The sequence below is a fragment of the Netta rufina genome (assembly GCF_964035555.1).
Source record: "Netta rufina genome assembly, chromosome: 10".
Classification (NCBI taxonomy): domain Eukaryota; kingdom Metazoa; phylum Chordata; class Aves; order Anseriformes; family Anatidae; genus Netta; species Netta rufina.
In genome coordinates this window covers 1,103,511-1,118,137 of record NC_140133.1, presented here as the reverse complement: position 1 = coordinate 1,118,137, position 14,627 = coordinate 1,103,511, and the positions used below count along the sequence as shown (strand labels likewise).

Genomic DNA, 14,627 nt, shown 5'->3' with positions numbered 1-14,627 from the left:
CCTTCACAGAATTATTATGTTAGGGTAAAAGGTGTGTCGTGGTTTAACCCGGCCGGCAGCTAAACACCACACAGCGGTTTGCTCACCCTCCCCCTCCCTCTCTGGGACGAGGGAGAGAAATGGAAAGTGAAGCCCGTGAGTTGAGATAAAGACAGTTTAATAAGACAAAATAATAATAATAATAATAATAATAATAATAATAATAATAATAATAATAATAATACAATGATGATAATAGTACCACTACTAATAATATGTACAAACAAGTGATGCACAATGCAATTGCTCACCACCCGCTGACCGATGCCCAGCCTAACCCCGAGCAGTCCAGCCCCCTCCCCCGGCTAGCCACCCCTATATATTGTTTAGCATGACGTCAGATGGCATGGAATACCCCTTTGGCTAGTTTGGGTCACCTGTCCTGGGTCTGTCCCTTGCCAGCTCTTACTGCACCCCCAGCCTGCCTGTTGGCAGGACAGAGCAAGAAGCTGAGATGTCCTTGGCTTGGTATAAGCACTGCTCTGCAACTATTAAAACATCAGGGTGTTATCAACACTCTTCTCATCCTAAGCCAAAACATAGCATTCTACCAGCTACTAGGAAGAAAATTACCTCTGTTCTAACTGAAACCAGGACAAGGTGTATCTGAAAAGGCTTATTTTTGTGAACCTTTGAAGTACAAGTTAGGGAAACAATGGGGCATACACAGATTTTTATATATGCCTAACTCCTCACGGGCACTCTTAGGTAGAGATTTATTAGAGCAAGTAGGAGCAGAAATTGTCTTTGAAAAAGGGAAATGGAATTAAGAATAAGAGAAGAACAACTAACAAATGTGTTAAGCTTGGCACTAATACAAACTGACCCTAAAAGTGAAATACCTTTAGAGATCACAGATCAAGTATGTCCAGGAGTTTAGGCTACTGAAACCCCTGAAAGAGCTAAAAATGTGACCTTAATAATTATTAAATTAAAGCCAGGAGAGAAACCCGTTAAGGTTAAGTAATATCCTTTGAAGATAGAAGATAGGAAAGGAATTAAAGAGATAATTAATAATTTTTTACAGTATGGATTATTGATTGAATGCGAATCAGAATACAATGCACCCATATTGCCAATTAAAAAGGCAGATGAAAAAGCTATAGGCTAGTTCAGGATTTGAGGGCCATAAATAAAATCACTGAGGATATCCATCCAGTAGTGGCAAACCCTTATACTTTGCTGACTAAATTAAAGAATAGTCAAGTCTGGTTTACCGTACTGGATTTAAAAGACGCCTTCTTCTGCCTAGGCTTAGCCACAGAAAGCCAAAACCTATTCGCCTTTGAATGGGAAAATCCCGATTCAGGCAGAAAGACGCAGCTTATGTAGACATTACTACCTCAAGGATTCAAGAATAGCCCCACTATTTTTGGAAACCAATTAGCAAGGAAACTCGAAACATGGATATCTCCGGACACTGAAGGTGCTTTGTTACAATATGTACATGATCTCTTAATAGCTACTGAGACTAAAGGCAGTTATATTCAATGGACTATAAGTCGTCTTAATTTTCTGGGTTTAAATGGATATCAAGTCTCTTGACAGAAAGTCCAGCTGGCTCAACAAAGTGTGACCTATCTGGGATTTGACATTTCGGAAGGACAACGAGAACTAGGAACTGAACATAAGGAAGTCATTTGCCAGACTCCAGAACCTCAAATGGTAAAGGAGCTACAAACCTTTTTAGGAATGACAGGTTGGTGTCGCCTTTGGATTTATAATTATGGACTATTGGTAAAGCCTCTATGTGAATTGATAAAGATTAACCAGTCAAAGTTAGTCTGGACTGGAGAAGCACAAAAAAAGTCTTTAAACAACTTAAACAAGAATTGATGATTTTGAAATATCAAGCAATATTGGTAGAACAGGACAACGTGGAAATTGTGATAACTAATATTGTGAATCTAGCCTCTTTTCTTAGTGATGCTCCGGCACAACCTGTGATTCACGATTGTTTAGAAACTATGGAGACTGTGTATTCCAGCCGACCAGACCTTAAGGAGGAGCCCATGGAAGATGCGGAAGAAACTTGGTTCACGGATGGGAGCAGTTTTGTTACGCAAAGACAACGTAAAGCTGGATATGCTATAACAACTACTCAGCAGGTAATCGAGTCTAAGCCTTTACCCCCTGGAACATCAGCTCAAAAGGCGGAGATAGTTGCTCTCACGAGAGCATTGGAACTGGCAGCGGGAAAAAGGGTAAATATGTGGACAGATTCTAAATATGCATTCGGCGTGGTACATGCTCATGGAGCAATTTGGAAAGACCATGGATTGCTGACCGCTCAGTGAAAACACATAAAGTATGCTGAAGAAATTTTAAAATTGTTAGAGGCTGTAAAACAACCAGAAAAGGTAGCTATCATGCATTGTCAGGGACACCAAAAGGGGAACACCGATTTTGAAATTGGAAATCGATTGGCAGAGGCTAAGCAGGCAGCTGAAATAACTGAGGTGAAGGCATTGTCTTTGATACCAGATGGTAAAATCCAAACTATATCCAAATTATACAAAAGAAGACTTAAAATTAATTGAAGATTTGAAAGGTAAAATGAAGCCAGATGGATGAGTATATTTAAAAGATAACCACATAGTAATACCCTCTAGTTTGACATGGCCCATAGTTCTTACAGAACACAATAAAACGCACTGGGGAGCTGGCACACTGCATAAGAGCCTGAGTCAGACATTAGTGGGACGATATGATAAAACAAGTAACTCAACAATGTAGCATTTGTTTACACAATAACCCCAATACCAAGAATAGAATAAAATTTGGAATAATCGGTAAAGGAAATTATTCGGGGCAACAGTGGCAAATTGATTTTTCAGAACTCCCTAGAAAAGGGGGGTATCATTATTTACTGGTTCTGACTGACACGTTTTCAAGAAGGCCTGAAGCCTTTCCCTGTCGAACAAACAAAGCAAGAGAAGTGGTTAAAGTCTTGTTAAATGAAATAATACCATGCTTTGGGATTCTAGTAGCAATGTCTTCTGATAGAGTTTCACATTCTTGTGCACAAGTGGTAGAACAGATAAGTAAGATTCTAAAGATAGATTGGCAACTGCATACTCCTTATAGACCACAGGCAAGTGGACAGGTAGAAAAAATGAACCATTTAATTAAACAATAAATAGCTAAAATTGGATAAGAAGCTAATTTGTCATGGCCTCAATCCCTCCCTTTAGCATTACTTGGAATTAGAGTTAAACCTAGAATAAAAGGGAATTTGAGTCCCTTCAAAATCTTATATGGAAGGCCATAGCAATTTCTATTTAGTGGAGAGGACCTAACGCAGTTAGGATCAGAATATTTATATGCTTATATAACTGAACTTCAGAAACAATTAAATAAAGTACATAAATTTGTTTTAGGGACCAGGGCTAGAGGGTTGGATCAACCAATCCACCCCTTTAAGCTCGGGAATTATATATATATAAAGACTTTTTCAGGACAACCCCTACAGGAAAAATGGAAGGAAAGTGGATGGGACCATACCAAGTATTACTGACAACACACACCGCCATTAAGATTAAGAAGCAAGCAGCTCGGATCCACAATTCAAGGGTGCAGAAGGTCCCGGTGAGGATATAGACCACCACTCCAATTGGACCAACAAAATTACGGTTTTCCACATCCTAATGATTGCAGGGGTGCAGTTCTCGGATTCGGGGTGGGCAACTTGGGATGAGAACTTACACCTGACCTTAATACAAACAATTTCTCAAGTAACTCATAAGACGAACTGTTGGGTATGCACCCATCTGCCACAGCATGGGAATAAGGGTGTATCGTTAATCGGGATTCCCTTGCCTGCAAACTTATCTTGGACTAATTTGTGGGAAAACACATCTTGGGGTCGAAAATATGAAGAAGTTTTGGAACTAGAAGTTAGTAGCTTCGTGCCGTTGGAATCTTACTATGTATGTGTACAAAGGTGTAACCCGCCTAAAGGTATGGGAAAACAGGATTGTATAAATACAGGTACTACTTATGTGGGGAATCAGACATCTTGTAATCGAACAATTGATATTAGTACGACTAGCGGCTGGGCAAATTCAACCAGCTGGCCGGTTCCAGAAGGAAAAGGGTGGTATTGGCTATGCAACGGTACAGCCCGTAAGGTCTTGCCTGAGAATTGGAAGGGAACTTGCACTCTTGGAGCGGTAGTCCCCAATATGACAGTACATGATGTAGTGCCTCGAGGTTACTTGAGAACTCATATGCGGAGAATCAGACGAAAAATTAACAATCCATTGGTAGAGAGACACACCCCTTTTCATAGTTTCGTTCGATGGTTTATCCCATGGTTAGGAGTGAGTGAATTGGAAAAGGCGATAGTTAATATTTCTGCAATTATAGAGAAGTTAGAAAACAAAACTCTGGATGCTATAAAGGCTCAACAAGAAGAGATATCTAGTTTATCACAGGTAGTATTACAAAATCGGATGGCCCTAGACTTGTTACTGGCCGCTCAAGGGGGAGTCTGTACAGTAATAAACACAAGTTGTTGTGTGTATGTAGATCAGAGTGGAAGGATCTCTACCGACCTGGAAGAAATATGGAAGCAGACAAGGGTCCTACATGAGATCAGTAAAGATGATCTTTCGTGGAGTTTTAGTGAAATATGGAATAAGTTGACCTCCTGGTTGCCCAATTTCCAATGGTTGAAACAAGTGTTCATTGCTGTAATCGCATTAGTAGTGTTAGGAATATTTGTGTGCATGTTGTTTAGATGCCTGCTTTGTTGTGTTACTGTAAATAATGAAAGTATCTGATGCAAAAGAATTTGCATGGGAAAAGAAAAGGGGGGATTGATTAAGGAGGTATTGGGGAGGTATTGGGGAGGCAAGGGCAATCCCCAGACATGGACGGTATATCTCGAAACAAGACACTGGAACTCATGATAAGGAAGCGGCAGACAGACAGAGAAACGAATGTAAGGACTATAAATCTCGAAACTGGACATTGGAATTCATTATAAAGATACAACAAACGGAAGAATTAGCAACAACCAGCTCTTGCAATTAAGAAACCTGCCAATTCAGCAGATTCCTGACCAAAGGTGAAAAGTACACTGTGAGGAAGACTCGGGGTCTTCCTCCCAAAGACCCCTGCCCACGTCCCAAAGACCCCTGCCCACAATTCTTGGAAGGCTCTGCGCAGGCGCAAGGTGCCAAAAGGCTAATTAGCATGAGAAGCGAGGGAAGGCGGGGATAGGTAATGCATATGTATAGGTGCTTGTAGAATATTGATTGATTGTATAAATTCTAGACTGCTTTCCGCTTTAGGTATGCACGATAGGCGGAGAGATCCCCCGTGCATCCAGCGCTGCAATAAGGAATATACCACTTAAAGGAATTACGGCTTCGATCTTTGAATCAGTTGTAACATCAGTCTTTATATTTGCATGAAAGCAGTTCACTTGAATGCCACAGTGCATCTGAGAAGGGTGTTCTAGCAGAAAAAGCTTGTCTGGCACGGTGGTTCCTGATGGCAGTGTGTTGCCTCAGGTGAAGAGGTGCCTGGAGCTCCATCTCATGCAGTCTGCGTGTGCCTTGAGGAGGAATCCTGCTTTCCAGCCATCCCTAAAGCTGTTTGTCTTGAAATGTCCTGTCTGTGTGTTGGGTGGGGTTGTACCTTGGCATGTGCGTGGTATGTGCATGGGGATGGCTTTTAAGTCAGGGCAGCATGGGAAAGGGATCCAGTAACAACTGGGTAAAGAGGCCATGGATTCATCCTTTTCAGCCTAGCGTGTGGTAGTCAGGGCAGTTCCAGTATGTGTTCTATGGTGTATGGTTGTTTCTGTGTACTATAGTATCCATTACCAGGTCTTGTTCCCATAGTTGTTGGCTTCTGCAGTGCTTGCTGAGCACCATATCATGCGTCTTAAATGTATTGTTGGCAAGGGTATAGTAATGAAGCAGTTTTTGTCTTTCACTGGGATTTGGAAAGGCTGATCTCTCTCGAGCTTGATGTTGTCTGCTTTTCTTGATGGTAGCCATCATGGACCTCAGTCTCTGGCTTGTGTGTGTTCGTGCTCATGTACGGTTCGGGAGCCTGGCTCCATGTGGTTTGGGGTCCCGGTTGTGTAGTTTTTGACTACTGTTTCTGGTTTGGTGGGAGGGATGGCTCCCTGCATTGCTCTGGCTGCCCCGCCCTGCGCCGCCCCCCTCCCCCTGCCGCCGCCGCGTGGTGCCAGCCCCCCCGCCCGCGCCTCCCACTTCCCCCGCCGCCGCCGAGTGGTGCCGGTCCGCCCTGTCCCGGCCGCATTGAAGCTGTGAGGAGCTGAAGAAGAGCTCGTGAAAGAGAGGTATTGCAGCAGGTAGGCTGTGCCTGTGAGGTGCCTGAGGATCTGCCTTTTTTTTTTTCTTTTATGGCTGCTTCTTGCAGTCCCAGAGGGTTGAATCCTCTCCGGAGTGCTGAGGAAAGGCGGGAGGGTCGTCATCCCAGTCAGTGTCCCTAAGCAAGGGTCCCCCTAAGGCAAGTCTCTGAAGTGCTTCCCCTCTGTTTTACTGGTGCTGTGGTAGGCGCTGCTCAGAATCTGCTGAGGGTCTGAGGTGTGGGGGGGAGCTGCTTGTACACTGTTGGAGCCTGGGTTGGGAGGGAGGCTTGGAGCTGCTTCTGCACCTTTGGGGCTGGCCTCGGGGGTAGAGGGTTGGGTGCAGGTTGTATACTGTAGGGGCCTGTGTTTGGGGGGGGTGCTTGGGGCCTCCGTCTGGGGGAGGGGTGGGAGCTGTTTGTACAACTTTGGGGCCTGCATCTGGGGGTTGTTGGGAGCTGCTTGTATACTGTAAGGGCCTGTGTCTGGGGGGGGGGGCTTGGGGCCTGTGTCTCGGGGGTTTGTGAGCTGGTTGTACACCTTTGGGGCTTGCGTCCATGGGGGGTTGGAGCCTGCCTCTGGGTGGGGGGTTTGGAGTTGCTGGTGCACTGTAAGGGCCTGCGTTGGGGGGGGATTTTGAGGAGGCTGTACACCTTTGGGGCCTGTGTCTGTGGGGGGTCAGGGCCTGTGTCTAGGGGGTTGGGAACTGCTTGTACAATGTAGGAATCTGTTTCTGTGAGGTTTGGGAGCTGTTTGTACAACTTTGGGGCCAGCATCTGGGGGTGGCTGGGAGCTGCCTGTACACTGTAGGGGCCTGTGTTTGGAGGGACTTGGGGGCCTCCCTCGGGGGGGGGGGGGTTGGGAGCTGCTTGTATAGGATAGGGGGCCTGCCTTTTGCAGGGGTTGGGAGCTGCTTGTAGAATTTAGGGCCCTGTGTCTGGGGGGGGGGGGTTGGGGCCTGTGTCTCAGGGGTGTTGGGAACTGGTTGTACACCTTTGGGTCCTGTCTCTGTGGAGGGAGCTACTTGTGCACTTTTTGGGCCTGTATTTGAGGGGGGTTGGGAGCTGCTTGTACACTTTAGCGGCCTTGGTCTCTGCCTGCTTCTGTTGGCAGTTTGGGGTCTGCTTGTAGACTTGTGCAGCCTGGGTTTGGGGGCTTTTCTGTAACGTTTGGGATCTGCATTTTTTCTTTGGGATGCATCTTGAGCTTTTGAGGCCTAGCTGTAGCATTTGGAGCCTGCGTCTGGGGCTTTTCTGTAGCATTTTGGTCGCGTGTTTGTGATTTGGGGCCTGTATCCAGGGTTTTGCCTTTTTTGTAGTTTCCATCTTTGTGTGTGTGTGTTTCATTGTTGGTTGTCTGGGGTTAGGGGCAGTTTGGGGTTTGAATTAAGGTCAGTGTCATTAGCATTGGGGGGTTGTTAATAAGGGTTAGGGTAGTGGTTAGAGTTGTTAGGTTTAAGGAGAATAAGGATTTCAGAGTAAGGGGATCAAGGTTGTAGGAATAAAAATGTTGTTTTTGCGCAGTTACATCCTGTAGAGGGAAGGAAGGTGGTATTGAGATATGCTTGCAGTGATAAGAGAGCTTAACAGTGTGAAATGTGTTCATCTGATTCGTGTCAATATGGAACAACGCTAGGGCCGCATGATATGATGAAATGTGACCTTCTGTCTTACATACCCTTGTATAACCACAAGACTAAGAAAACCAGAGTTGTTAGTGTGTATAGTTCTTGTATCTTGCAAAGGAATAGTCCAGCAATTCGGGTCAATAGGGGATAAGAGAACAAAGGGGTTTCAGAATAACTACTAACTATTACAACTGCTTCATGGGACACTATGCAAGTGTCTGACATCCAGCCAAGATGGACAAAGGAGAAGGACAAGGGAAAAGCCTGGGAGGAAGACTACAAGCTTTCAGCATGAGGGACCCCCAGAGGGACCACCAGAGACTGATAACGCCTGCACCAGTGGGAGCTAATTAGAATAACCCTGCCTTTTGTAGAAGTAGTAATGAATATGTATTAGCTTAGGAGCAAAAAAAACAGCTGCCTGATGTAACTTGTGCGTGTCTTGGTGGAGCAGACTCCCGGCGCACCCAGTGCTACTTGCTTACCTCTATTCATTTAATAAATTGTAAACTTCAATTGCAATCCTATTTGGGACCCAGTCATTTATTACAATTGCAGGCTCGTTCGGGAGGGCTTTGGTTCCTGAATTCTGATTTGTTCTAGGAAAGGCGCCACACCATTTGGTGGCTGTTGTTCGAGTCAGGTCAGGACTAATGGCATCTTGAACCTGAATAAAAGTAAGCAAAGTTTTTGATTTTTTTTTTTTTCAGCTCCCTTGCCAGCTGCAGCACTATATTTTGCCCGTAATTCTGCATGTGAAGATCTGAACGAAGATGACAGAGTCGTAAGCATTTAAAGCGTATACTGTTTGGCTGGGTAGGATTTGGTTGCCTGTGTGTGTAAGAGTGTGACAGAGACGAAACTTAGATCCAAAGCGATTGTGGAGGTCTTCTAACTGCAGTTCCAATCTCCCGTGAGGGACTTGGCCGGTGAAGGACTGAAGCGATTCCTATAGCATTTGTGGGTGGGTGATAGGTCCTAAACCCCCTGCAAGACACTCTTACTAAGGTAACCAAGGGCTGTGGGAATTGCCATAGTAAAATTCCGAGATGGGTCAGACAAAATCGAAGACCAGGGACCAGAAGAAAGGGAGCAAATTACCAGTCATACCACCATAAAGTCCATTAGGAATAACGATTAGAAATTGGAATGATAGGGGCCCCAGAAAAGGAAAAAGTAAATTAAAAATGGTCCAGTATTGTGTGACAGAATGGCCAAAGGAGCCTTTAAGACCACATGTCTTTCGGCCTGTTTTTGGATCCTTTGAAGACTGGATTTGCCAGGCCTTAAATATCCATGTTAATTCAAAGGAACCTTTTAGCCAGGAAGAAAGTGATTATGCAGGATTATGGATCAGGAGGACTTCCTGTCCTTTTCCAGCCTCAATATTTACACTAAAAGCAGATAAGAAATTTGAAGAACAAGAAGAACAGGAAAAAGAAAAAGGTGATAAACGTGAGCCGTTGGATAAGCTACCACCTCCATATCCTAACAATCCACCCCCGGCGGCTCCCCCTCCGGTGGCTGTGGTATCTCCACCAGTACCACCGTTGCCCCAGCTTCCACCACCAACAGCACCAGAATTAGACCGACCTCCGGCCGCATGCATGAGAAGTAGGACTGACGTATCTGAGAGAGCTTCTCTATATCCCTTAAGGGAGGTAACTGGTGTATAACTGGTGCGCGTCTTGGTGGAGCAGAGACTCCCAGCGTACCCAGCACCGTTTGCTTACCTCTATTCATTCAGTGAATTGTAAACTTTGATTGTAATCCTATTTGGGACTTTTATTATTTATTATAACAGACAACCATGTAAAACACAGACAACCAGAATCCTTACAGCAATTAGGTGGAAATCACGGCGTAAGAAACATTACCACCTCAAAGAGTAAAAACCTCAAAAGAAATGTGACTTTGGCCAGCAGCTGTGTATTTTCTGTGAAGCACCAGCTAGATTATGAACCTTGAATAGCACAGTTAAAGGGGAAACAGGGGAGGGTCTCAGTCCTCGGCAGAAAAAAAAAGTGTATAAACTGTGTATGGAATTAGTAGGCACCCTCCTGCTTGTGGGACACCCGCATTGTAATCTCGAATAATAATGCTACTGGACTGAGATCCTCAACTCAGCCTATGCTATTTGCTACAGATTGATTCATGGTTTTAAGGTTTCAGGGATTGGGCACTAGGGTTGGGTTTCAGGGTAAGGGGTTTCAGGGTTTATGTTTAGGATTTTAAGGTTTTTAGGGTTGGAGTTTTAACGGTTAGGATTTTAAGGATTTGGGGGTTAGGGTTTTAAGGGTTTCAGGGTTAGCGTGTTAGGGTATTAGAGTTTTTTGGTTTGTAGTGTTGATATGTTTTTTAGGGTTAGAGTCTTACGGTTTTATTTTTGGTCAGTTATTTACGGTTAGGGTTTTAAGATCTTAATTTTTTTTTTTTTCAGGTTAGGTTCTCCAGGGGTAGGGTTTTGAGTATCCTAATTTTGGGGGTTTGGATTTTGAGCATCTTAATTTTTGGGGTTAGGCTTTTGAGTGCCTTAATTTTTTGGGATAGGCTTTTGAGCATTCTGGGTAGTTGGGTTTGGGTTTTGAGCATCCTAAGTTTTTGGGAAAGTGTTTTGAGCATCTTAATGTTTTCGGGATAGGGTTTTGAGCGTCCTAAGTTTTTGGGAAAGGGCTTTGAGCGTTCTAATATTTTTGGGTTACGGTTTGGAGCGTCCTAATGTTTTGCATTAGGGCTTTGTGCAACCTAACCTTTTGGGTTGGGTTTGGGTTTTGCGTGTCGTAATTTCTGGGTTTGGGTTTTGAGCATCCTAAGATTTGGGGTTAGGGGGTTTAGGCAGAGGTCTTCAGGGGTTTAGTGTGGTAAATAGTTTGGGTTAGGTCTGTAGGGGTTTCAAGGTTTTTTAATGTTAGGGCTTGAGGCTTTTTTGTAACTGCGGTAAGGGTTAGGGTTCCAGTGAGTGCTGGTAAATGTAGTTCTTGAACACTCGGCCTTTGATTGGCCATGCCGGCTGTCTGGGGAATGCTGGTAGGTGTAGTTTTCCAGCACCGGGAGGCAATGTTGGGTGCCCAGAGCATGCCGGGAGATGTAGTTCTCAGGACTTCAGATGTCCAGGAGGTCATGTTGAGTGCCCAGAGTATGCTGGGAAATGTAGTTTTTGGATTCTGGACTTCCGGGAGGTCATGTTGAGTGCCCAGAGTATGCCGGGAAATGTAGTTCTTGGGAACTAGGGATAGGGTTAGGGGCTAGGGCTGGGGCTAGGGTAAGGATTAGGGTTAGGGGTTATTGTTACGGTTAGAGGGTTAGGGTTAAGGATAGGTTAGGGGTAGGGTTAGGGGTTAGGGTTAGGGTGAGAGTCTTAGGGTTACGGTTAGGGTTAGGGTTATGGTTACGTTTAGGGTAAGGGTTAAGACAAGTGTAAGTGTTAGGGTAAGGGTAAGGTTAACAGTTAGGGTAATGCTAAGGCTAAGGGTTAGGGTGAGGATAAGGTTTAGGTTTAGGGTAAGAGTAAGAGTTAGGGTTATGATAAGTTTAAGGGTTAGGTTTGGGGTAAGGGTAAGAGTTAGGGTAAAGGTTAGAGGAAGGGTAAGAATAGGGTTAGGATTAGGGTAAGGGTAAGGGTTAGGGTTAGGTTTAGGGTGAGAATAAGGGTTAGGGTTAGTGTTAGGGTAAGGGCAAGGTAACGGCTAGGGCTTGGGTTAGGGTAAAGGTTTTCATTTGTTAAAGCTGAAACGCAGTATGCAATCTGGGACATCACAGCCAGAGCTGCCTATGGCAAGGTGAGAGAGGAAAAGATGGAGCAGATGTTCTACTCCTAGTTTTTTCTTTATACGTAAATAAAAGTTTGAGCTAATTCCAGTTGGAAGAGTTCCAATTATTTGCTTGGTAATAATGTCTTTTAATATTATAAGCTGCAGCAAAGGCATAGGGATTGTTGCTTCTAGAAGCACCCCATTTCTCTTGTCTGCACTATGTATGCTGTTGAGCTAAAACAGATTAAAAAAAAAAAAAAAAAAGAAAAATAACACACAGAAAAAAAACACCACCACAGCTGCTGCTGCTGCTCTCTTCCTACTTCCTTGTGTTTTGCCCCTACCCTTTCCCAGGTGATTGGTTTGGGTGCTGGGCGGGACCAAATGGTATATGAGCCCCAGGCATCCCCTCAGAGAGCTCCTTCTGCTTGGGCTGCTCTTTGGGGTGTTTGTTTTTCCTTCAGTCAGTTTCGGGGTTCTTTAGGTGGATCAGAGTTTATGGACTGATGCGTTTCCAAGTAGCGAGGGGTACGCACATCTTTTTGAGGTAACAGCTAGTAGGATCTGTTAGAATAAACTAATTCTAACTAGTACTTGGTGCCTTTATTGCATGCAGTTCTTTATCAGGTGAGTAACTTATAGCATGTTTACAGATAGGATGTCAATGTTACTGTGTGTGTTTGCTATGCAGTGCATGTGGGGACACTCTGTGCTTGGCTGGGAACTGAGGGCAGAGGTGATGTCAGGGCCTGTCTTCAATCAGGGTGGAAACACTGTGTGATTGGCTTGGAAAATAAAATTTGTGTAGCTTCCAAAATGTTAATGAAAATAAAATAAAATTTTGTGAAATATGTTCATCTGATTCGTGCCAATATGGAACAACACTAGGGCCTCATAATGAAATGTGACCTTCTGTCTTACATCCCCTTGTATAAATAACTACAAGGCCAAGTGGTTAGTGTGTAGTTAGTGTGGTAGTTCTTGTATCTTGCAAAAGAACGGTCTAGCAGTTCATGTCGATAGAGGGTTTGAAGGGTAAACCTTGAGACTTGGGTCTGGGAGATAAGAGAACGGGGGAAGTTTTTTTGAGTTAACTGCTGACTATTGCACGAGACACAGCTTTCTGATGTCTGGCCCAGCGACTACTAAATAAGGAGTGGGGAGGAAGCTGAAGAACGACCAAAGGACAAAGCCTGGGAGGAAGACTACGAGCCTTCAGTACGAGCCACCCCCAGAGGGACCACTGGAGACTGATAACGCATGCATCCGCAGGATTGTTCGGGTCCCGGGAAACTAATTATAATATCCCTGCCTTTTCCAAAAGTGGTGATGAATATGTATTAGCCTAGGAGCATAAAAACCGGCCGCCTGATGTAACTGGTGTGTGTCTTAGTGGAGCAGAGACTCCTGGCATACCCAGCGCTGTTTGCTTACCTCTATTCCTTTAATAAATTGTAAACATTAATTGTAACCCTATTTGGGACTCAGTCATTTGTTACAACTGGGACCTCCCGATGGGTGGAAGCTGTCGGGATAGCCCAGGATGACGAGGCATGGTGCCACAACGAGGTTGGTGGTCAGTGGTGCCCAGGGGCATGCCGAATCGGGAGGGGGAGAGGTGGCAGGTCGTCGGTGGCTTCTATGGAAAAGGCCATTGTGTGGGGAAAGTGGCGGCGCATTCAGAGGAACCTTGACAGGCTGCAGATAGGGGCAGGCAGGAACCTTTTGAAGTTCAGGAGAGGGAAATGCCAAGCCCTACCCCTAGGGAGGAACAACTCTATTCACCAGCACTGGATATCTGGATACTAAATAAGCATCTCTTCATGGAAGGGGTGGTTACACATTAGAACAGGCTGCCCAGGGAAGTGGTAAGAGTCCCCATCCTTAAAAGTATTTAAAAGACGAGTGGACATAGCACTTAGGGATACGATTTAGTGGTAGCATTAGGTTGATGTTTGGACTTGATGTTCTTAAGGGCCTTTTCCAACATAAGAATTCTTGTTAAGGATGGGGATTCAAATAACAAATGCGTTTTCGGGAAGTGGCTCTATCATTCATTGTAGGTGACAGAAGCTCACCTTGCAAATGGAATCCACCCAAAGATCTCGGGTCATGTCATCACAGATACTGTAGAAGGGAAGAAAGTTGGAACTTTTTTTTTTTTTTCAGAGGTAAAACCTGCAGGTGAGTACAGAAGTAACATGTACACTGGGAGCTGTAGAGGTTCCCTGAAAGTTTAGGGTTGAAATTTGGCTAGGCCTGCCTGTTCAACAAATGGGAAACTATGCTCTGTTTGACAAACAGCTTTTGAAAGGCAATTTTCAATGTTGGAATGGAACATCTTTAATCCTCTTCTCGGGTTCTTTCCAGCTGGTGACTTACTGCATCAGCCTTGCATTCAAAGAACTAAGTAGAATTTGTATTGTTTTCAGTCTTAGAGGTTATCATGTCTTATTGATGATTTCAGGGTGAAAGCATGCATATAGAATGTACTGCTGAACTAAGATAGTGTGTAGCTTCATTTTTTATCCTAAGTTCTTTTTATGACTCAGTCTTTTGTTACTGTATGTAGCAATGTTTTCCTGCCTCTGTGTTGCTGTGACAATGTAACAATGGCCATAGAAAGTCAGGCCAAAGATCTTAGCAGAATAGAACAAGTATAGAGTGATACTTGTGACTTGCACTGTAAGACAAGCAAATGCCTTGGAGTATAAAAATGCTTAATGGATTTCTTGTAAAAATTGGCCATATCCCTTGAACCCATGTAAACACTTAGCATCCATGGGTCACAGCAGTCACGAGCCTTAACTAGGTATTGTGTGTAAACTTTGGAGCTAGCTTCACTATGTGAAGAACTGCTTCCTTTATTTTGTGTGTGCTT

The 14,627-nt window shown here is 44.3% G+C and overlaps 1 long non-coding RNA gene across 1 annotated transcript; it reads left to right on the top strand.

Moving 5' to 3' along the window:
* The first annotated feature begins 6,254 nt into the window (after positions 1-6,254).
* Positions 6,255-13,213, top strand: LOC311213169. The gene is made up of 3 exons (XR_014618735.1): positions 6,255-6,370; positions 8,705-8,778; positions 12,886-13,213. It is a non-coding gene; the product is annotated as an uncharacterized lncRNA (long non-coding RNA).
* Positions 13,214-14,627: the final 1,414 nt, after the last annotated feature.